The sequence below is a fragment of the Thalassophryne amazonica genome, chromosome 12, assembly GCF_902500255.1.
Source record: "Thalassophryne amazonica chromosome 12, fThaAma1.1, whole genome shotgun sequence".
Classification (NCBI taxonomy): domain Eukaryota; kingdom Metazoa; phylum Chordata; class Actinopteri; order Batrachoidiformes; family Batrachoididae; genus Thalassophryne; species Thalassophryne amazonica.
The window spans coordinates 9,081,483-9,104,492 of record NC_047114.1 but is presented as its reverse complement, the minus strand read 5'-3'; the positions used below and the strand labels follow the sequence as shown (position 1 = coordinate 9,104,492).

The window sequence follows — 23,010 nt, the reverse complement described above, 5'->3', positions numbered from 1 at the left end:
TTTTATGTCCAACACTAACAGTAGCATGTTTTACCCACAGACTACATGGTTTTCTCGAGATTGTTTTTCATATTCTTTTACCTGTGTATAAAAACAATAATTCTAATGGACGAATTTAACAACTATATAATAATCAACAATTTCTGTCAATCTGATTTAAAAAGTAACTAAAATATGGTCGCCAGGGGGCAGAACACGTGAAGAAGTCAGGGACCATCAGGTACAAACTACATATCCCAGAGGCCTCTAGGTCTGTGTTAGGTTTTATTTTTCCCCCTCTCTTTCCCCTGGTTTGTCTGGTGCGTTGAAGTTGTTTGCTGCCTGAAGGCTTTGAAGGCTGGTTTACAAATTTGAGAATAATTCGATCACTGCAAACAGCGCAACTAAAAGGTAAGAACAATAATGGACAATTTAAAACAGGATTTATATGTGACTTAAGAAGGGAACTAGCTAGCTAGCTAGCTAGCTTACTAACTATAAACACAACACGTCTGCTGTTATTATTTTATTATTATTATTTGACAGTTTTGTGATTTAAACAATTTGAATTAAAAATATATGTTTAGGCCCGAGTTTTTTGTTTCCAGCTGCACTCTGGTGTTCATATTATTGTCAGGGTGGAGGTTCAGTAGCGTTATTTATGCTTTCTTTGTTTTGATTTGATTTGCAGTCCTGCTTTAAAAATACATTTTACAAACATTTGTCAGGCTTTATCAGTAGTTATGTTTTCTAATTCTCTTTCAGAACGCTTCTAAACCATTGGAAACATTCGCTGCTTAAAACTAATTAGATTTCAAATCTGCCTGAAATCAACTCTTATCTGTTTTATTTTCATCTGGTTTATTTCATGACCTCTTCATACAATACACTTTGCAGCTTGAGTTTTCTGACAGGGAATAATTTTTGACACAACTCAGTGTTCATAAATGAGCTGATCAGTGTTGATAAATGAGTGTAGGTGACACGATATGTCATGTTCTTTTTGAGTATTTGAGACCAAAATTAAACAACAGTTTGAAATTTATGCTTTCCTGGTGCACAGTTACTGAAGAGATAAATATTTGGATTTTGAACTGTGCTCTACTAAAAACCAGGAACTTCCTGGCGAGTTACGATATCAGAGAAGGAGAAAGTAATATCAGCACCAGAACCATCATCTTAATAGCCCATTAATTTATGGATTTTTTACAGGCTACTGACAGCCCTGTTTCCACTGAGTGGTTCGGGTTGGAGCTGCACTGTGTTTTCCGTGTCAGAACGGATAATTCTCTCTGGCAGAATCCTTTTGATTGGCAGGTGGAACACATATTGACAAGCGAGCATGCATGGTGTCTGCGGCTCCTCCACTTGACACGGAGGCAAAACTGAGTATTTTCAGACTATTTTCTTTTGTTGTTTTGTGGATCATGGGATAATTTCGTCGTTATAAACAAATGAGGGACTGGGAGTGTTTTAACTTGTTGCGCAAAGCGACTCATTAACAACACAGACTGGATTCATCAGCCGCAATAACGGATTACAGCTGGCACTGTAACCTGGTGTAGCGGCTGCACTCTGCGTTGTGTTGCTATGACTCCGCCCATTCGCTCCCCTCAGGACGCGAACTCACGAGCTCCGGCATGGGAGTCAGACTCTCTAACCAGAAGGCTAAAACCCAGGGCTCTGGCCTTGTGACCAGAGAATCCTTTTGAGCTGTTGGGAGTGAGGTTTACTAACTACATCTGCACAGCGACACCTGCTGGCCTTCGTTACACTGGCACCAAAGTCCCGTGTGACAAATGGACTTTTCTTCAACCAGGACAGAAGGAATTAAGTTGTTTCAGACATTATGTTGTAAAGGTGGATAGGTTTGCCTGTGATCTCACTGAAATGGATAGGTAAGACTATATTATTTACTCCTTGCTTGAATTGTTTTAATATTTAATAATAACATGTTATGCTACTAACGTACAGCACATTAACTGTATTCAAGAAGGAAACAATATTTATTTTTAAAATAGCTGATATTTTCAGTCCCTCGTGTCATTTTTCAGATTTGAAATGTATGTACCTGTTTCTAAGAGGAAAAAAACATAAATAAAAAATCCACACTTCATCACTTTTTTTTATCTGATGTCACAGATAGTGAAACTATTTTTTTAATCAGTTGATTATGACCAAAGAGCTGGAAAAACAAAACACCCCCCCCCCAAAAAAAAAAACCCAGTTTATCATCTCCACTGGCATGCCAAAATTGTTTGCATTATTTATTTATTTATTTATTTTTTAATAACCTTTTTATTGTTCTGAACTCTGCCGATATCGTCACTGTTGTCAGACTGAAGGTTTTCCTCCAATGTTTCGTCTCTGTAATTGTCATCTAAACAAGCCCAGCACCAGAAAAAAAATATTAAGGGGCGATGAGTTTATCACAGGGGCAGGGTCGCGCCCCCCCCCCCCCCCCCCAAAAAAAAGGTGCGCACCGGAGGGGACGTGCCTCTGAGCGTGCGTAATGAATTGGGTGCGCTCCTGGAAAGCTCATGTATTTAGGCTACACCGTTGTAAGAGACTGACTGAGTAAGAGTAAAGAGTGATGACTATTTTTTTTTATTATTACGTATTTGAACGTATAGACCCTCGGTCAAGTGATCTCCTGCATACCACAAAACTAAACCAACAACTGATCTGAGAAATGACACGAGACAGTAGATTAACCCCACATACAGCCCTCCATCACAAGCGAGAAGAATGAATCTTCTCTACAAGAGTCAAGACTACCAGAGCAAGAATTTTAGCTGAGTCGAAGATTCAAGCTTCTCTACTATGGAAACCACCTGGACAACTGAGAGCCTACACAGAAACAGTGCCATTAATTGTAATGTGTGGTAACAGGTTGCAGCAGTTCCTGAGGACACCTGACTCCTCTGCCCCGAATCATCACATTCGTGATCAGCGGCCAAGAATGTGTACTTCATGGCATTCGTGACTTGTCGTCGTCATGTGTAAATGCAGCATTAACACCCTCCCCAAGTGAGTCATGCTGCATGATCTGCCTTTTGCCTGATGGACTTGACGAATCCCACGAACTCCACACCACACCAGATACTGACTGGTATCCCCCCCCAATAAAACAAAACTGCACCTTTCAGAGTGGCCTTTTATTGTGGACAGTCTAAGGCACACCTGTGCACTAATCATGGTGTCTAATCAGCATGTTGATATGGCACACCTGTGAGGTGGGATGGATTATCTCAGCAAAGGAGAAGTGCTCACTATCACAGATTTAGACTGGTTTGTGAACAATATTTGAGGGAAATGGTGATATTGTGTATGTGGAAAAAGTTTTAGATCTTTGAGTTCATCTCATACAAAATGGGAGCAAAACCAAAAGTGTTGCGTTTATATTTTTGTTGAGTGTACATCTATCAACTATTTCAGAAGACCATAACAGGTCGGTTTAACATAAAAAGGTATATATTACTCACAGACATATTCTCTTTAGGGTTTTAGCGGGGAAAAATTAAGATAAAGTGAAATAAAACAAAGAACCAGTGAGGCAGAGTGAACCAATGAAGCAGAAGCGGTTGATTACAGAGCCACTGCAGGTTCTGCAATCAACGTAGGGAAATGATCATTTTCCCGACAAACACCCTCAAAAACAACGGCCACTCTGAAGGACCGATAAGGGAATCGTTATGCAAAAAGACTATTGATATCGGTGGATCTAATCATTTCTTAACGATACCCGAAAAGTAGGGATGTCCCGATCCGATCACGTGATCGGAAATCGGGTCCGATCACGTGGTTTCAGACTTGAACGAAATCGGACGTTGCATCCCGATCAGGAATCCGATGTTGATTTTATCCTCATTCAGCGCTATTTCAAGCTCATTATTGCAGATTAATGGGCCTTTCACGCATCGGAAGCATCAAAGGCGTCAAGAATCGGTCTAAAAAGCATTATTTTCAATGAGACGCGTTGCTTTTTAGAGGCGTTAGAAGTTAGATGTGTCAAAAGCTGAGCTAAAGTGATGCTTCTGACGGAAGCACGCATTGCTGCTTGTCGGCAGGCTGACGCGGTCAAAAGTTCAACCCAATCTTGATTGTTCAAGCTACCTCAAGGAGAAGTGCACTGTTTAAGTGATAAAATAAGGTGGTTAAAATGAAAATATTTTATATTTAGCATTTGTTCATTGTTCATTCAGTTTTTTAAAGTATCGGATCGGGACTCGGTATTGGCAGATACTCAAAATCAGATGACTCGGAATTGGATCGGGGCCAAAAAACCTGATCGGGACATCTCTACCGAAAAGAACCAGTTCTCGATACCCAACCCTAGGTACAGAGCAGCTCGCAGTAAGAATGAATTCTATTTCCCTGAAGCCAAACACGTTGAGTTTCACAAATGCCCCCGTCACACATAGCAAGAATTTGCCGGAAGTATGCCCGACATGGCAAATATTGCCATAATCCGATGCAGACGGTAGGAAAAGAGGCGTGGCCAGCAGTGTCAGAGCGCAGACAGAATGCCTCATCCACACTTGTTAGATCGCATCGAGAGCGCATGTAGACGACACAGACTGCTGTCACACGGCCATAAAAGGTGCTGAAGAGTGCCCGATTTACAAATGTCTGGATGGCACACACAGACCAGAGCACTGTGTTCCGCACGTGTGTATGTGTGGGGCTGCAATTATGACTCAGCTGTGTGTGTGTGTGTGTGTGTGTGTGTGTGTGTGTGTGTGTGTGTGTGTGTGTGTGTGTGTGTGTGTGTGTGTGTGTGTGCATAATGCTGCATGGGCCACTAAGCGTGCACACGGGGTGCACGTGCGCGTGCTTGCCCCTGGACAGCTTCGCTCAAAGTTTGCTGGCATTGGGCCATGCAGTCCCTCAGACGGAGCCTTTCTAGGGAACTTTCTTTTTTCTTGTTTGTCCACTTCAGGAGCACAACACAACTCTAGACACCGTGATGGTTGGATTATCACATGGACTTAATTTTTTTCTTTTGGGTGAGAGGATTTTAACTGCAGGCGGCTGTCCTGGCTTCATGTCCACGCCCGCGCTGTGAAACATTCCTGGACCACTGTTGGAGGTGAGATTCATGTTTGTTAATGCTGTCACGGCCTGGCACAAGTTCCATGTCATGTCCTACAGAGTTAGAAGGTGATCATTTATTACAGAGTGAGATCCGTCCAGCTCCGAGTCTGATGCGCGCATTGATGTGTTACTGCACAGCACGGAGAGGCAGCTGCCCGTGTTATATGCAGTTACGATGGAGACAATATTTCACACTTACGTCACCCATGGGCAGGAATGGACAAATATCTGTACTGTAAGGTCTATTGAGGATCCAACAGCCTGTTCAGATTTGCAGCGGTGTGCGCACAGTAGCGCACAGAGCTTTCGGTTTGATAGCTGCTGTTCACTTTCACTGTACATGATAATAATCCATAATTATTATCGTGATGAAGTGTGCCACATACATTTCAGCAGTTCCTTTGCGCTCCGGGGGGAGGACCTTATTATACATGGCACGTGCAGGTCATACCTGGCAGGCTTTGCCGTGCTAGATCTATCTTGAGGTTCCCTCATATGCGCTCAAATATTTCAGATCCTGTTTTGCTGCTGTTTTGAAACAAGGTTCGGTCAGATCGGCACACAGAAATGATCACACAGACTGCATTTTGCTAGAACAAACAGGCGTATATTTATTCCCCACAATTCTTTTCCCCAAACTTCTTTAGAATGAATTTTCCAATGTGTGGCATGCCATGTAGGCATCCAGGTAAGTAGTCCTTGAGTCACGGACCATGAGTCTGTATAAATATGAAGGCCCTGCGGTCCTCCCTGCAATGACCACCATATGTACAGCTTTCAACTCTGCCCACTGACTACTCTTTCCTTCTCCTAATTCTTCTAAAGATTGACCTAATTGTGGATTAAAAGCTCCTGCTTTCCACCTTCTTTTTCCTGCTTGATATTGACAGGAACCATCAGTGAACCAAGCTCGACTCTTCTCATCATCTGACAAATCATCCCATCGTTTTCCTGCTTTAACAGGAGATTCCTCCAATGGCTGAACCTCAAAAGGCACCTCATCCTCCTCGGGAGCATCAGCTACCTGTTCATGCAATAAGGAAACTCCCTTTTCACCTGGTTTCACTCGTTCCGACACATACCATTTCCGTTTTATTACACTAGCTTCCTGAGCTGTTCCTATTCGGTGTGTGGTAGGATTACTCATTACCCATGAGAGAATAGGTATCTGAGTTCTCATCATTACCTCATGTCCTACTGTTTGTGATTCAGTTTCAATTAGAGCCCAATAACATGCTAAAAGTTGTTTCTCAAAGGGAGTATAACGCGTACCCGCATCTGGGAGTTTCCTCGACCAGAATCCTAAAGGTTTGCGTATCTTATTTTGTTTCTGCCATAGACTCCAATTAGCATAGTCATTTAAAGCAGACACTTGAAGTTCTACTGGTCCTGATTGCATTTTCCCTAAAGACACAGCTTGTTGTATGGCTTATTTTGCCATGTCAAATGAACGTTGTTGTTCCTCTCCCCATACAAACTCTTCTTTCTTTCTAGCGCATCGATATAAAGGCTGTAAAATCTGTCCCAAATGTGGAATATGATGTCTCCAAAATCCAAATAAACCAATATATCGTTGTGCGTCTGTCTTACTGTGAGGTACTGGAAAGTTAGCTATTTTCTCTTTAGCTTTCTGTGCAATTTCCCTCTCTCCCTTGTTCCAAACTATTCCTAAGAATTTCACTGTTTGAGCTGGTCCCTGAACTTTTGCTGGATTGATTTCCCATCCAAACGACTTCATATGTGCCACTAATTTCGGTAGATATTCTGCTACCTCTGCTTCTGTGTCTCCTTGGAGCATAATGTCATCAATGTAATGTGAGATCATCATTCTCGTTGGAACCTGGAACTGTTCCAAATGTTCTGCCACCACTCTATGACAGATGGGGTCTAATATCACTTGTGAACCATTGTTTTAATTCTCGGCGGGCCACAAGAGTTTGACCATCATCCTAATCTTCATCATAGCAGTCAAGACTCCGGGAACGCCTTCCCTTGTTCTTTCCTTTCTTCCTGTCTTTCTTTCCCTTACGCAAAGCAGCTATTTGCACCATGTCATCATCAGAGTCCTCCTCCTCCTCAATAGGAGGGGCACTAGGTCTGACTCCCTTTCTTTCTCCCTGCACCATTTCTTTTAACAGCGATGCAAGTTCAGACACTTCAGAGCGCATTCCTGACACACAAGTTATTTTCAATCCCTTTTGTTTGCAGTTCTCGGCCAAAACAGAAGTCGGTACTCCGTCTGTTTCTTCAGCTGGCACTCCTGCATGTAACAATGCTTTCCACATTTCACTCCTACTACTTCCTCCAGATTGACCACGAGGTCGTGGAGGTCCATCAGTTCTGTAAGTCTTAGGTCGTGCTCCTTCCTGATTATGACTTACATCTGTCCAATCTCCTAATGTCGCCAACTCCAACAGGCGAGTCTTAATAGCAGTAAATGTCAATTCTGCTGCTCCCAACAGTATTGTTAGCACTGCAGCCCGATAATGGGGCGGCGCATCACGTATTATAGCATCCCGTATGATTTTAGGCACCTCTCCATCATGTATGTTAACATTAGCTGCTCGGGAAACTGACTCACGAGTGCACAACCTGGTCAAGCGATTAACAGCATCTTTCAACGTTACCCATTGCCCTTTAATTTCAGGCCAGTCATGATAGCTAGGAAACACTCCCTGAGCTGCTACCGCATACATATCCACCAATGGGAATGCATCCGCTTCTCCCCTTGCTCTCCCTACACCTCGAAACTCTGTATTCACACGGCTATCCAGGCTCAAGCCTGAAAAACGAGTGTAATCTCCATTATCCAATGTTACTGCCTCACCTCCCTCCTCCGCTAGGCGGTTAAGCCAGGCATCTAGCGGTTCTCCAGATTTTTGTCTTAATTTCCCCGTAATGTGAGAAATTTCCTCCTGAGAGTAATCTTCTATCACATTTGTCAATCGGGGAGCAGGTTGGGGTTGTGGTATGAGTCCCTGAATGGGTTGCCCATCCGCTCCCAATCTAACCTGGCCCTGATTATCTTGTAATGGGCCTATTACAGGTGGCACTACCTGTTGTTCCTGTCGTCTTCGCATTATCGGCTGTATCTGCAGTTTTTCTAGCGAGGGATAAAGCGACTTGAACGGACCGGGTGGTGGATCTGGTCTTGTTCCCCCATCATACCACCCACCTTCATCTTCACCTTCATCCCCCCAGATATCACCATCCCAGAGCTCAGGATCCCAGTCATGGGGCATCCCAGCCACATATGAACACACTTGTTTAGTATTTACGTTCCGCGGCTTCTTATTACTCCGTGCTCTGGTGGTTTTCGATATATGCGTTACCGATTTTCCTAACAGCTGTTTTGCCGCTGCCAGGTGCATCTCTAACTCCTTCAACTGAATTTCCAACTGTTTTACTTGTTGCTCCAATTTTGTCACTTTTTGTGACTTAGCGCATTCTGATGAGCGAACCGTATCTAACATTAAAACTCGCTCTTTCCAAGCTTCCGCACAAATCCACATCATTTCATGAATACCTCCCAATGGAGCTTTCTCTTTAACCTCCACCCGTTTTAACATTTCACATAAAACTGGCGGAGTCGCGGTGGGAATCGCTCCAGTCCACGGCCCAGGGCGTCCCCCGCGTCGCCGTAGAAGCTGGCCTATTTCCTTAAAAGTGATCCCATCCCACCCCGGGACCACTTCTTCCTGTTGAGATGCCTCCTCGGCATCCTTCTTTCCCTTTCTACTAAAACAAGACATTTCTGTGTGTAGTCTGAGCGCAACCGGATCCTGCCGACAACGCCAAAAATGTTTTGAAACAAGGTTCGGTCAGATCGGCACACAGAAATGATCACACAGACTGCATTTTGCTAGAACAAACAGGCGTATATTTATTCCCCACAAAAGCAGTTACATCAAACACAAGTGGTTGCAGCGCATAAAATATCTCTTTCTCTCTTACCGTGACGCCTTTAAGGTGGAGAGCCAACACCTTTCGGTAGAGTGCGCTTGTCAACCGGCTGGGCGTTCATACGAAACCCGCAGCAGACTCTATCGGAGCATGGCTCTGCCCCCTCTTTTCTAGTGTGTGCGCGAAGGGAGGGTGAGTGGCCATCTCAAACTCTCTGGCGCACATAATTCCTTTAATCAACAGGCATCAAAAAGGTATTTCCTCTTGCAAAAACATAATAACCCCAGCTCTTCACTCCCAGTTCAGAATGACCCCAGCATGCTTCACTCCCAGTCGTTAGTGGCTACAAAAACAAAGTTGTGCAATCAGTGTAATAATAACAAGTACATCATTAGGGTTACTTTAAGACAGGGGCAAAACAACATAATCTTTTCTCCACACAGCTGCCATTGGAATATGTAAATTATGGTCAGATGGTGCTCAGATAACACATGGACCGCCATTGGATAAGTGTCCCATCTTGACCGCACCCGGAGAGTTTTGAGCGTGCGTCACACTCGGGGCCGCTGGCCAATTTTGATCAACTGTGTGGACTTCAGCAGATGGCTGTCAGAACGTTTTGGAACTGAAATCTGACACTTTTTGGATCTGTGCCGATTCATAAGTCTGACGCCACTCTGCCTGATTCCGGGGCATTAGTATTTGCTTTTCCATGGGTACTGAAAGCCACACATCCTCTTGGAATGTTTTGTTCTGCTGCTATGTGGCAATAAAAGATGGAATTATTGGTATTATTTCTTATTTCTCCCGACTCCTACCTTACTAATATAGAAGTCTTCTAAACTGGGTTAAGCATGGAACCAAATGTGGATATTTCTGTCTAGTTTGACAGACCACTGTAATATCAGTGACATAGCTTTCGGGACAGACGATAGTTGGAGAGGTTGACAGGGCAGCAAATCCTGGTTCTTCTGTCTGTGTCTCAAACACATGTCCTTGAGTGATGCGCTGAACCCAAATCGCTGTGTTGTGGATGTGACATCACTTTGGATGTGTGGTTCCAGGTTGACCCAAGCTGTAGAAATCTCCCAGTGTTTTTGGTGGCATGATTAAGAGCTAAGTTTTTATTGTCATGTGCACAGTAAAAACATGCAGTTCTACCACACAATGAAATTGTCACTTTCTTCATTCTCCCTAGAAAATTTGCATGTAGAAAGTTCACATCAGATTTAACAAAGGAAAACGCATTAAAATACACATTAATAGACTCAAGAATGTTTTATATACACTGTTTAAAGGGTGTACAGTTTAGAGTATGTATGGATGTGCAGTTTATGCAGTATTGGCAATTTTGTGCAATATTGTGTAGTTTTAAGCAGCATTCCTGCTGTGCAGGAATGTGACTATTTGTGCAGTTACTGTAACAGTGATCACATACATCAAAGGTTGGCGTGGTGTGACAATGACATCCTCATCAGAACACAATGACCAGTCATCAATAAGTGCTATGTTAGACATATTTTTGAAATACGTCATTTGTGGTCATTTCACAATGACACATGTGACTCATCCCACATATTCTCTCTCTCTCTCTCTCTCTCTCTTTTTCTTTCTTTTTAAAGATAGCCAGGAAATGTTTATAAATTCCTCATTGTGTGACTGGTGTGAAGTTCCTCTGACGTCTGTGTTATATCTAACAGGCATTCTTAAACCAGTTAGACCTGTGCTCCCGTTAACCTGTCAGGTGACTGCTGGGACAGGAACACACCTCCTGATAAAATTAGCAGCACTGCACCAAATACAATTTGATCACAGTTTCAACACCCCCCCCCCCCCCCCAAAAAAAAAGCTTTGTTGTTTTTGGTATTTAAAAAAAAATTCACTCTGCTCACTTTGTCATTTAAAGAATAATAATAAGTTGCTGAGAAATGACTGTGGAAGTGTCCATTTATTTTTGGGCTGTAGGTCATTTTATGCTGCGTTTACACATAGGCAGGACGTGTTTCAAATGTCATACTCGTATTTGTGTCATTCTTGACATATTCCTGACATTCTTAACATGACTTAACCCATTAAATAGGTTTCTTAATAGTGCGTGTTGGTTCGTGATATTCGTGATTTTCGTGGAGCATGTTTTTGGCTGTCAAAAAATCTTCCACAAATGTCACGCACCACCCTCATTTTGCCTCATGTCGTGGAGGTCATAACTGCGCATGTTGATCTGTCTTGATTTAGTGGTGATCCTTCATAGACCGTGACAGCATTCTTCTTTGATGTGCACACAATTAAACCCTGCTGCACCACATTCAGTTTCATTGCTGCACTATGCTGAAGAAGGACAGTGACGCCAAGTCAGCCAAAAGTTTCGTTCCAGTGCTCATAAGTGCGCTCCTGCAGGTGTTCCACCTACTGCTGTGCCTGATGTTGGGGAAAACGCGCAAGACGAGAGCCGCGTGGAGCCACACATCTGGCTCTCTCCATCTCCTCCTCCTCTCTGCGCCACTCCATGGCACAGAGACCAACTAAGCATGCAATCACAAAGTTCTGCTGTGGATTTTGAGGCGCAAACTGGAGCGATCTGAATTGTTCAGCAGCTGATGGATGAATATGGGGGTGCAGAGTTCTAGCTAGCGCAAACATGCGTTACGGCCCGTTACGCTATAATTTTGGACCGTTACGCTTATTTTCAATACAGCGTCTGTAATCAACCATTTCTGCAGCGCGACTCCAGTTTGAAGCGTGAATCGAAGCAATGCTTCGACTCAATGGCTCGTGGCTCTTTGATTTGCTGCTCTTCAGAAGTGGTAAGTCCACTTCTTAACCCCTCTGAAAGCCATTAAAATATCATGAGTCACTTTTGTGTGGACGAAAGTCACTAACTGGGACTCATGTCTTGTTGCAGTCGAGAAACGAGAATCGTCCTCCGTTCCGTTGTCACAGCTTCAAACGCTGCGCGGCTCTCTGCTGAGACAGAGTCCGCTCGGAATTAATAACTTCAAAACGAATTGCCGCTTTAAATAAAATGACACCTCTTACAAACGTTGCAATACAGACAATAAACTACAGTCGACTAAAACGTTTTTTCCTCCCAAAATGAGATGCCCTGCATTCTTTATAAACCTGACCTGCAGCACAGCTGTAAGAGCTCAGCTCATAGGTATGGAAATACATTCATGCCAGTAATAATGTCTGAAAGGAAATGCTTTTGACAAAATTAACAGATTTTATTTCTGTTTATGTCCAGAGATCAAGGATCCACCATGTAGAGTTTATTATGTCCATAGTTTAAGGATCCAGTAACCAATTTCATATTTATTTACTTTAAGACTCAATAAAATGTTGTTCAATTTCAATTTAATCAGCTTATAAAATAAATTACAACAAAGCTGTCTCAAGGTGCCTCACACAGAACAGTTCAACATAAAAAAATTAAATAAATAAAAAGAAAAATTCAAATAACTAAAAACAGAAGTAAAAGAATAAAACATAACAAAAAATAAAAACTACTCATAAGAAAGAGAATAAAAATAGGTTTTAAGTCTTGACTTAAAAATGTCCACGGACTCCGACTGCCTCACTGAGGGCCATGTACTGTCTAACCCAGAATGAGATTGCCCACGCAACAAACTTCCCCAGCCTTCTGGACATGATGAAGGGACTTGGGCTGTCGTACCTGGCTTTTCCCCTTTGGGTACCCCTAGAATGGCCAATTTTTAGCTTGAATTTTCAAAAGCTTCCCCCCTTCCGTACCATCCCTCGACATTACCACTACGCTAAAATTTTATCCTAGCTAGAACCCTGGGGGTGCGTGTGGAGACAGTTCGCCTCATTCAACGTGACAAAATGTAACGATGCGCTCTTACGCGGAACATTATTCGTTACAGTGCATAATGGTTCCTGATAATTCGCCAGCAACACGTGCCATTAATCGAAACACATGGTAACAGCTTGCAGCACTGCCTGAGGACACATGACGCCTGTGCCTCAAATTATCACATTCGTGATCAGAGGCCAAGAATGTATACGAGGTCTGTTAGAAAAGTATCCAACGTTTTTATTTTTTTCAAAAACCTGATGGATTTGAATCACATGTGCTTGCATGAACCAACCTTGAACCTTCGTGCACATGCATGAATTTTTTCACGCCTGTTGATTTGTCATTTTTTTGTAAGCAGCCTTTGTGTGGATGGGTGTAGTCTCTCGTTGTTTTTTCTTTGCAAGGAAATGGCAGAACGACTGCAGCAGCGCGACTGCATCAAATTTTGCCAGAAACTGGGTGACAGCCAGATGGAAACCATTCGGATTATTCAGACGGCTTTCGGTGACGATCCTATGGGCATCACACAGATGAAGGAGCGGTACACCCGGTTTAAAGACGTCCGCACAACGGTGGAGAGCGAGCCACGCTCAAGGCGGCCATCAACATGCTGAAATGACCAGATCATTCCAAAGTGAACGCTGTGGTGATGTGGGGCCGTCGTGTGATTATCCGAGAAATTGCGGAAGAGGTGGACATCAGCACTTTTTCGGCACATTCCACTATGACAGAAGATTTTGCCATGAAAAGAGTGGCGGTGAAATTCATGCCGATGGCTTGGGCACGAAGCTGATGGCAGAACAAAAGCGCCACCGTGTTGAAGTCTCACAGGACATGTTGTGACATACTCATCTCTTCCACAATTTCTCGGATAGTCACAGGACAGAAAAGCCACCGAAAGCCTTCTGAATCTTCCGAATGGTGGAAGAGGTGAGCATGTCACAACATGTCCTGTGAGACTTCAACATGGAGGCGCTTTTGTTCCGCCATCAGCTTCGTGCCCAAGCACGAAGAACATTAAATATCTTGTCTTTGTGGTGTATTCAAATGAATATAGGTTGAAGAGGATTTGCAAATCATTATATTCTGTTTTTATTTACATTTTTCACAACGTCCCAACTTCATTCCTGATATACGAGGTCTATTAGATAATAAACCGACCCTTTTATGTTATTTTTTTAACTATACTCGTATGGATTTGAATGACGTGCGATTACACCAATCATGCTTGAACCCTCGTGCGCATGCGTGAGTTTTTTCACGCGTCGGTGACATCATTTCCCTGTGGGCAGGCCTTGAATGAGATGTGGTCCCGCCCTCTCGGCTGAATTCCTTTGTTTCACACGCTGCTTGAGACGGCGCGCATTGCTTTATCAAAATTTTTTCTGGACCTGTGAGGAATATCCGAGTGGACACTATTCGAGAAATTAAGCTGGTTTTCTGTGAAAAGTTTAACGGCTGATGAGAGATTATGGGGTGTTTCTGTCGGTGTAAGGACTTCCCATGCAGCGGGACGTCGTGCAGCGCTTCCAGGCGCCGTCGTCGGCCTGTTTCGACCTGAAAACATCCTAATTTAAGGCTTAATTCACCCAGGACATCGTGAGAGAACAGAGAAGATTCAGAAGAGGCCGGCATGAGGAATTTATGCGGACATTCCACTGTTTAAGGATATTTTGTAATGAAAGACGTGCGCGCAAATCTGTGTGCGCCGTGACAGGAAAAACACCTCCGTGTTGAAAACCATTTGTAAAATTCAGGCGGCTTTTGATGGCTTTCAACAAGTGAGTAACTGAGAAATTGTTTAACAGCTTGGGCATGTTCCAACTTGCCCGTTAAGGTTTCCAACGGAGGTGTTTTTCCTGTCGCGACCCCCCGCGGTCGGGTCCAGCCCGACATGCAACTCTGCCCGCACGTTCTTTCATTACAAAATGTCCGTTAACAATGGAATGTCCTCATGCCGACTTCTTCTGAAAGTTCTCTGTTCTCTGACGACTTCCTGGGTCAACAGAGCCTGAAATGTGGAAGTTTTCAACTTGAAATGGCGAGACGCTGCCGCCTGGAAGCGCAGATCGCCGTCAGGCGCCGTGGGCTGTCCTTACGGCGACACTACCAGACCAAAATCTCTCATCAGCCGTTAAAATTTTGAATTTTAAATTAATTTGAATTTATCGAATGGTGTCCACTCAGTTGTGCCTTACTTGTGCCTAAAATTTGATCAAACAAAGCAGCAGTCTCTGAGCCATTCCTAAACAAGGAAAAAATCGATGAGAGGGTGGGCGACTCCTCACTCAAAGACTGCCCACAGGCGAATGACGTAACCGACAGGCGTGAAAAAAACTCTCGCATGCCCACGAGGGTTCAAGCATGTCTGATGTAATGACACGTGATTCAAATCCATATGGTTTTTGAAAAAAATAATAAGGTCAGATACTTTTCTAATAGAACTCGTATATATTATACCAGGTGATTTCACTGATTAACATCTCTTTGAGCAGATGGTATCAGTTAATCATTGAAATCACCTGGTGGAGTAGGTGGCTGCAAAGAAAACCTGCATCCTCTTGGCCCTTTCTGGAACAAGTTGCCCACCCCTGTTCTGGATCATCGTGTTTGCGCTTCTATCCCAATACCAAACACTGTTGTTCAATTCCAGAATGCCTCGAGGGAGGACTGGCAGGCCATTCCTCAACAGGAAATTCACCAGTAACAGACCTTCATTTACTACTGTATGTGACATCCTGTACAAAATCTCACAGAAATTTTACTCATAAATATTAAAACCATTTGTTTTTTTGTTATTGTTCACTCTGTGTGTGTGTGTGTGTGTTGTGTGTGTGTGTGTGTGTGTGTGTATATATATATGAGGTCTATTAGAAAAGAAACTGACCGTTTTTTTTAAAAACCATATGGATTACATCAGCCAAGCTTGAACCCTCGTGGGCATGCAAGAGTTTTTTCACGCCTGTCGGTGACGTCATTCGCCTTTGAGCACGCCTTGTGGGAGGAGTGGTCCAGCCCCCTCGTCGGAATTCCTTTGTCTGAGAAGTTGCTGAGAGACTGGCGCTGTGCTTCATCAAAATTTTTTCCAAAACTGTGAGGCACATCCGAGTGGACACCATTCGACAAATTAAGCTGGTTTTCTGTGAAAATTTTAACGGCTGATGAAAGATTTTGGATTGTTTCTATCGCTGTAAGGACTTCCCACGGAGTGGGACATCACGCAGCGCTCCGAGGCGACGTCATCCTGTTTCAAGCTGTAAACCTCCAGATTTAAGCCTCTGTTGACCCAGGACGTCGTGAGAGAACAGAGAACTTTCAGAAGAGGTAGGAATCAGCAGTTTATCCGGACATTCCATTGTTAAAGGAGATTTTTTTAATGAAAGACGTGCGGACGGATTGGCGCGTCGGCTCGCAGCCGGCGCAGCGCGCCCGCCACAGGAAAAGCACTTCCGTTGGAAGCCTTAAGGACAAGTTGGAACATGCCCTGCTGTTAAACAATTTCTCAGATACTCACTCAACTGAAAACCACCAAAAGCTGCCTGGATTTTACAAATGGTTATCAACACGGAGGTGTTCTTCCTGTGGCGGGTGCGAGCCGACGCGCCAATCCGTTCGCACGTCTTTCATTAAAAACATCTCCTTTAACAGTGGAATGTCCGGATAAACTGCTGATTCCGACCTCTTCTGAAAGTTCTCTGTTCTCTCACGACTTCCTGGGTCAACAGAGGCTTAAATTTGGAGGTTTTCAGCTTGAAACAGGATGACGACGTCGCCTCCGAGCACTGCGCGATGTCCCGCTCCGTGGGAAGTCCTTACAGCGATAGAAGCAATCCAAAATCTCTCATCAGCTGTTAAAATTTTCATCGAAAACCAGCTTAATTTGTCGAATGGTGTCCACTCGGATGTGCCTCACAGTTTTGGAAAAAATTTTGATGAAGCACATTTTGATGGACCACGCCTCCCACAAGGCGTGCTCACAGGCGAATGACGTCACCGACAGGCATGGAAAAACTCACGCATGCGCACGAAGGTTCAAGCTTGGCTGACGTGAAAACATATGAATCAAATCCATATAGTTTTTTAAAAAAAATAAAACGGTTTCTTTTCTAATAGACCTTGTATATGTGTATATATATATGTGTGTATGTGTATATGTGTATATATATATATATATATATATAATATATGAAGAGTTCATTTGCAAAAATAGATATCAGTTTTTTAAATTTTTCAATAAATTAGCTTTTATATTGTAAAATTTTGGTAATACAGTAGTGTTCCGAATAATAGTGCTATGTGACTAAACAGATTAATCCACGTTTTGAGTATATTTCGTTATTGTTACATGGGAAACAAGGTACCAGTAGATTCAGTAGATTCTCACAAATCCAACAACACCAAGCATTCATGATATGCACACTCTTAAGGCTATGAAATTGGGCTATTAGTAAAAAAAATAAAAGGGGGTGTTTACAATAATAGTAGTGTGGCATTCAGTCAGTGAGTTTGTCAGCTTTGTGGAACAAACAGGTGTGAATCAGGTGTCCCCTATGTAAGGATGAAGCCAGCACCTGTTGAACATGCTTTTCTCTTTGAAAGCCGTTCAAGAAGGACGTTCAAGACAGAACAGAACGATTGATTAAAAAGTTGATTGGAGAGGGGAGAACTTATATGCAGGTGCAAAAAATTATAGGCTGTTCATCTACAATGATCTCCAATGCTGTAAAATGGACAAAAAAAACAGAGACGCCTGGAAGAAAATGGAAAACAACCATCTAAACCATCAACAACCAAATAAATACACTCGTATCTAAATGTAAAGTGCATTTATTTATGCAAAACATGACCAGTGCAAAGTAAGCAGAGCAAAATGAGCAACATGTAAAATACTAAACTTTCTGTAAACTTAAATTTAACAGTTTCCAACTGTTAGAAAAGTGCAAAACAAGCAATATGTAAATCATGCTGAACCTTCTAAACATGAACTTGGCATGAGTTTCAAAAAGTTATGGCTTGGTTTACAGATTTTTGGTTAAGAAAACCAACATATTAACTGTGCTCGGTTTTAGTAGTGTTCTTTGGCAAGTTACCACATTACCACCAGAGCTAAACACTCTCTCTGACGGTGTACTCGTAGCCGGAATACACAGGTATTTCTTGGCTAATCGACTGACTGAAGGAAAATTTACCATGTGAGAGGACTGGTCTCACCATCCAGCAACAGTTGGCCTTGCAAATAGCTGTCCAGATCTGTAGCCAACTTGTCTCTGTTAGAAAGACAGTCCTTTTCAGTTTTTTTCTTGAAAAAGCTTCCCAGGCTTTTCCTTTGCTTCTTTTGTGCATTCCCTGCATTTTCTGAACATTCAGTGTCAGGGTCAGCTATAGGTGTAGTAGACCTGATGTGATTTGATGGTGTAGCAGCAGTGGATTCCAGTTCTGTGACAGCTCTGGATTCGAAGGCCAGGATTTCTTCTTGACTCAAATACTGAAGGCGAAAATGTGGGTCAAGGACTGTTGCCATGTTATGTAATTAAGTCTTGGATCTCTGGTGCACTGTACCTTTTGTTCAGGTAAGCAGTTACTGAACCTTTGATTGTCTGTATGAGTTCTGTGTCCTCCTCTTTCCTCAACAGTAGCTCACTGTTGAAGAGATGCAAAGTAGGCTTCAGGCAGGACACAGTCACATACTTCTCAGATGATAAGACATCAGTAAAGTCCATAAGAGGCCCAAGAGCCTTACTCACAGAGTCTAAAACATTTAAATCCTGCCATGAAGGCACCAGATGCCGGCTTGACCTCTCAGCTGCAAGGACTTTAGCAATAGCTTTCTCTTGCTCAAGTAGTTGTTCTATCATCTTTTGTCTCAACCCCCACCGCGTTACAGATTCAGTAACTAACTTGTGTTGAGGAAGGCCGAGTTCATCTTGTGCCTTTCTGAGTGCCTGCTGTCTTTTCCAGCTATGTGAGAATGCACCTATAATCTTTCTACAAGTTCCAACAGCTTTGTCAATCCTGGGATCCTTCATGCTTGCCTCTGCAAAAAAAAAAAAAAAAAAAGAAAAAAAAAACAAACAAACAAATGAAATAAATATTTATACATTCAGTATTTCTTTCAACCTATAGGCCTACAATCTGCTGTGTAGCAGCTATTGTCAACCAAGACTGGTTATGTTTTCGGTCGCGTTTGTTTGCTTGTCTGTTTGTCAGCAGGATAACTCAAAAAGTTTTGAACGGATTTTGATGAAATTTTGTGGAGTGGTTGGAAATGACAAGAGGAACAAGTGATTAAATTTTAGTGGTGATCCGGATCACAATCCGGATCCAGGAATTTTTTAAAGGATTCTTCACCATTGCGGGATAGGGGGAATTTTGACATTCTAGTTTCTAACTCCACAAAAACAAGGCAGAAAGGCTTGAAAAAATTAAGGTGTAACATAGTCAAATGTTCTATCGAACAACAAAGTTTGGTGATGATCGGATCTGGATTCCGGATCTGGTGATCCAGAATATGCAAAAATATAGGGAAAATAGAAAATGTGTCAGTGTGAGGTGACAAATGAAGCTAGAAACACCAAACACCAAATTGTAGCTGAATCTATACTGATTCAGTAAGGTGTCATCAGATTTGATGTAGCTTCAAATGTTATGGAGCTAGATCCAGAAGAAAACCGCCATTACCGAAAAGTCGTTTTTATACAATAACTTTTGAACTAATAAAGACATAAAAGTGATTCCAAGTTCTAGTGGTATGTTTTCATGGTCAAGGATGTCAAATATACAGGAAAGAAAAGTGTATGTATCATAGTTTTGGTTGTAACACTGAATTGTTGAATAGATCACTGTGCCAAGGAGGGAATCTCTTTAGGGTCAGTGACCCTATGGCCTTGGCGGAGGTTTGCACTCTCTGAGTGTTTCTAGTTAGGCTTGTGTTTGTTTGTTTTTAAGTTGTACTAATTGAAACAACTTAAATCATCTAGAATTAAAAATTGTTGTATGCTTTTTTCCAAACTCTCACTATTACAAAGAACTTTTTTCAGGTGTTAGTCATGTTTTTACTCTGTGCATTTACAGCATTACAACGTAAAAAAGTTAGGGATATTCTGCTTTCATTCTAAATTTAAGATAAATTTTAAAATGCACTAAAATCTTTACAGATCGACTTAATGTGCATTCAAAATTCAAAAAAGGAATTTAGAATGAAAGCATAATATCCCCAACTTTTGTGAGTAATGTGTAAACATTATTATATTTTACTTAATTTTAAATGTGAAAAAAATGTATTTAATTTGTTTTGTAATTGTTTGGAGAAAAACAATGACATGTAACAAAGCTAAAAGCAGTAAAAGGTGCAGTTGAGGGGGAAAAAGTACGCTTACCGATGGCACTGTGCAGCGAGTGTCCAAAGCAAGCCAGTCTCGTCCACTTACTCAGGGCTGCAGCTTTCACAACATTCGATCCACTGTCCGTGGTTACGCACACTTGTTTCTTCTCGTCCAGCTCCCCTTCATTAAGAAACTCCTTAAACTCTATGTTTTCACCTGTGTGATCTCCAGGAAAAAACTTGTTTGGAGACAGGAGAATTTTAAAGTCCAGTCACTGGTTATGTAGTGGTACCTTGTTTCCCATGTGACAATAAGAAATATACTCAAAACCTGGATTAATCTTTTTAGTCACATAGCACTACTATTATTCTCAACACTACTGTACCTTTGATAGCTAGGTTTATTGGTTTCAACAAAGGAAGAATGACATAACCAAAAAGTAGTATTTCAAAAAATATAACCTAATTGTAAAAATGTGTTTTTGCATTCAAATTCATTTTTTTGACAAAAGCAGATATCTCCAAAATTAATTTTTGAGCAAAAACAGTTAAATCTGAAATAACTGGTTTCACATTAATGTGAATGGCCCCTTGAGCCATATAATAGATCTTTGCATATTCCATGGCATGAATAAAATTAATTCTTCTTAAAACAAGTAAAGTGCAAAAGAGTTTTATTAAAACTTCATGTAAACATATCATAATGCAACATTAAAAGCCTTTTTGGGCTTTTTTCCACATTTAAAACATCACTGATCAGTGAACATATGAGGTAGTTAATCTTTCAAAGTTTCTTTTAAAATTTACAGTGTTACAATTCACTAAGTGCAATACACTGCAGTGCTTATTGATCACAAAAGAATAATTAAAAAACCCTTTGTAGTATATTACACATTCAACAGTCAAAAGTCACATGTCAAGTGCAACTTTCAACGTCAAAGAAGACCTATTATGCTTCTGTCTGCTATACAGCTATAACCTATGACACTCATGGGTTATTTTGTGATAATGTGGACATGTCAAATCGTAAAATTGATCTAAAACAACTTAACACAAGAAACAAGTCACTAATTTCCAGGTAACACTTCTGCTGGTGTCCAATAAGAGCCGTCATCGTCATTTTTGTCTTCACATCAATTTTGCATAATGGATCTTCTTTAAAAAAGAAGACAATGTTGGGAAAGTGTAGTGACACGGACCCACAACAGGGAGCGTAAATGAACGGTCAATAGATGAGCCAAAAGGTAACAATTTAATGTTGTGAATGTGCACAACGAAATACAGACAATCACAGAATTTGATATCAGTCAATATACAGAGGTGACGTGTGGGCAGGCTCGAGGATAGAAGACGTCTGTCCAGAGAAGAGTCAGGTCCCACACGATTTCCACTGCCAACAGATCTGAAGTACGCCGGAGTCGCCAAGTCCTGAGTCCCCAGGTGGCCACCATCTCCAGCTGTCAGATCTGGTACTGCTGGCAGGAAGCAGAAAAACAGTTAAGGGTGAGTGTGTGAAAACACACCCAGTAAACAGTCAGCAATACGAGTTTCTCCTTTGTCGGGTGGGAACACCTCCACCTCTGAACACCAGAAAACAGTTTGTGTCGGGTTAACCTTCTACTTGTTGCAGTTCGGAGTGAGGAGTGAAAATCGTTCACTCCTCGGCCATCCACGAACCCCATCCTCCAGCTGACAGTAGTGGGTTAAACACCTGCAAACAATTCACAACAGGAGAAAGCAAGCAACATGCGTCGGCACAACAACGGCTGAGAATTTACCTATAGGGTAGACGATATCTCGGCAGCGAGGTGGAGTTGCTGCCCGGCTTTTATGGTGATGGTGATTTGTGGTTGATGAGTGACAGCTGTCAATCCCGGCTGCTCCTGCGAGGTGGCTGCGCCCTCTCGTGCCTGAAGCCCGCACTTCAGGCAGGGTGCCCTCTGGTGGTGGGCCAGCAGTACCTCCTCTTCAGCGGCCCACACAACAGGACCCCCCCTCAACGGGTGCCTCCTGGCGCCCGACCAGGCTTGTCCGGATGACGGGCGTAGAAGTCGGCCAGGAGGGCCGGGTCCAGGATGAAGCTCCTCTTCACCCAGGAGCGCTCTTCGGGTCCATAACCCTCCCAGTCCACCAGATACTGGAACCCCCGGCCCCGTCGACGAACGTCCAAGAGCCTGGGCACCGTCCATGCAGGCTCTTCGTCGATGATCCGGGCAGGAGGCGGTGCCGGTCCGGGGGTGCAGAGTGGTGAGGTATGATAGGGCTTGATGCGGGACACGTGGAATACTGGATGAATCCGCAGTGAAGCAGGAAGTTGCAGCTTCACTGCGGCCGGACTGAGGACTTTGAGGATCTTGTAGGGTCCAATGAAACGGTCCTTGAGTTTTTGTGATTCAACGTGGAATGGGATGTCCTTTGTAGACAACCAAACCTCCTGCCCGGGCTGGTATGCAGGGGCTGGGGAATGCCGGCGGTCCGCATGGGCCTTGACCCTCGTCCGGGCTTTGAGCAGGGCAGAGCGGGCAGTGTGCCACACCCGACATCACCTCCTCAAGTGGGCCTGGACTGAGGGCATGCCGACCTCTGCCTCCGTGAGTGGAAATAATAGGGGCTGGTACCTCAAACATACCTCGAACGGGGAGAGGCCGGTGGCAGATGAGATTTGGCTGTTGTGAGCGTACTCGATCCAGGCCAGATGGTTGCTCCAGGCCGTCGGGTGCGCGGAGGTCACGCAGCGGATGGCCTGCTCCAGCTCTTGGTTCGCCCGCTCTGCCTGTCCGTTCGTCTGGGGATGGTACCCGGATGAGAGGCTTACGGTGGCCCCCAGTTCCCTACAGAAACTCCTCCAGACTTGCGAGGAGAACTGGGGACCACGGTCGGAGACTGTGTCTGA

The 23,010-nt window shown here is 43.1% G+C and overlaps 1 protein-coding gene across 1 annotated transcript in view; it reads left to right on the top strand.

Moving 5' to 3' along the window:
• Positions 1-267: 267 nt before the first annotated feature.
• Positions 268-23,010, top strand: part of stard3nl (STARD3 N-terminal like) — a 43,204-nt gene continuing 20,461 nt past the window's right edge. Inside the window, exon 1 of the mRNA XM_034183415.1 lies at positions 268-390. The gene's annotated coding sequence lies outside the window, so the exon portion shown is untranslated. The remainder of the gene's footprint in view (positions 391-23,010) is intronic.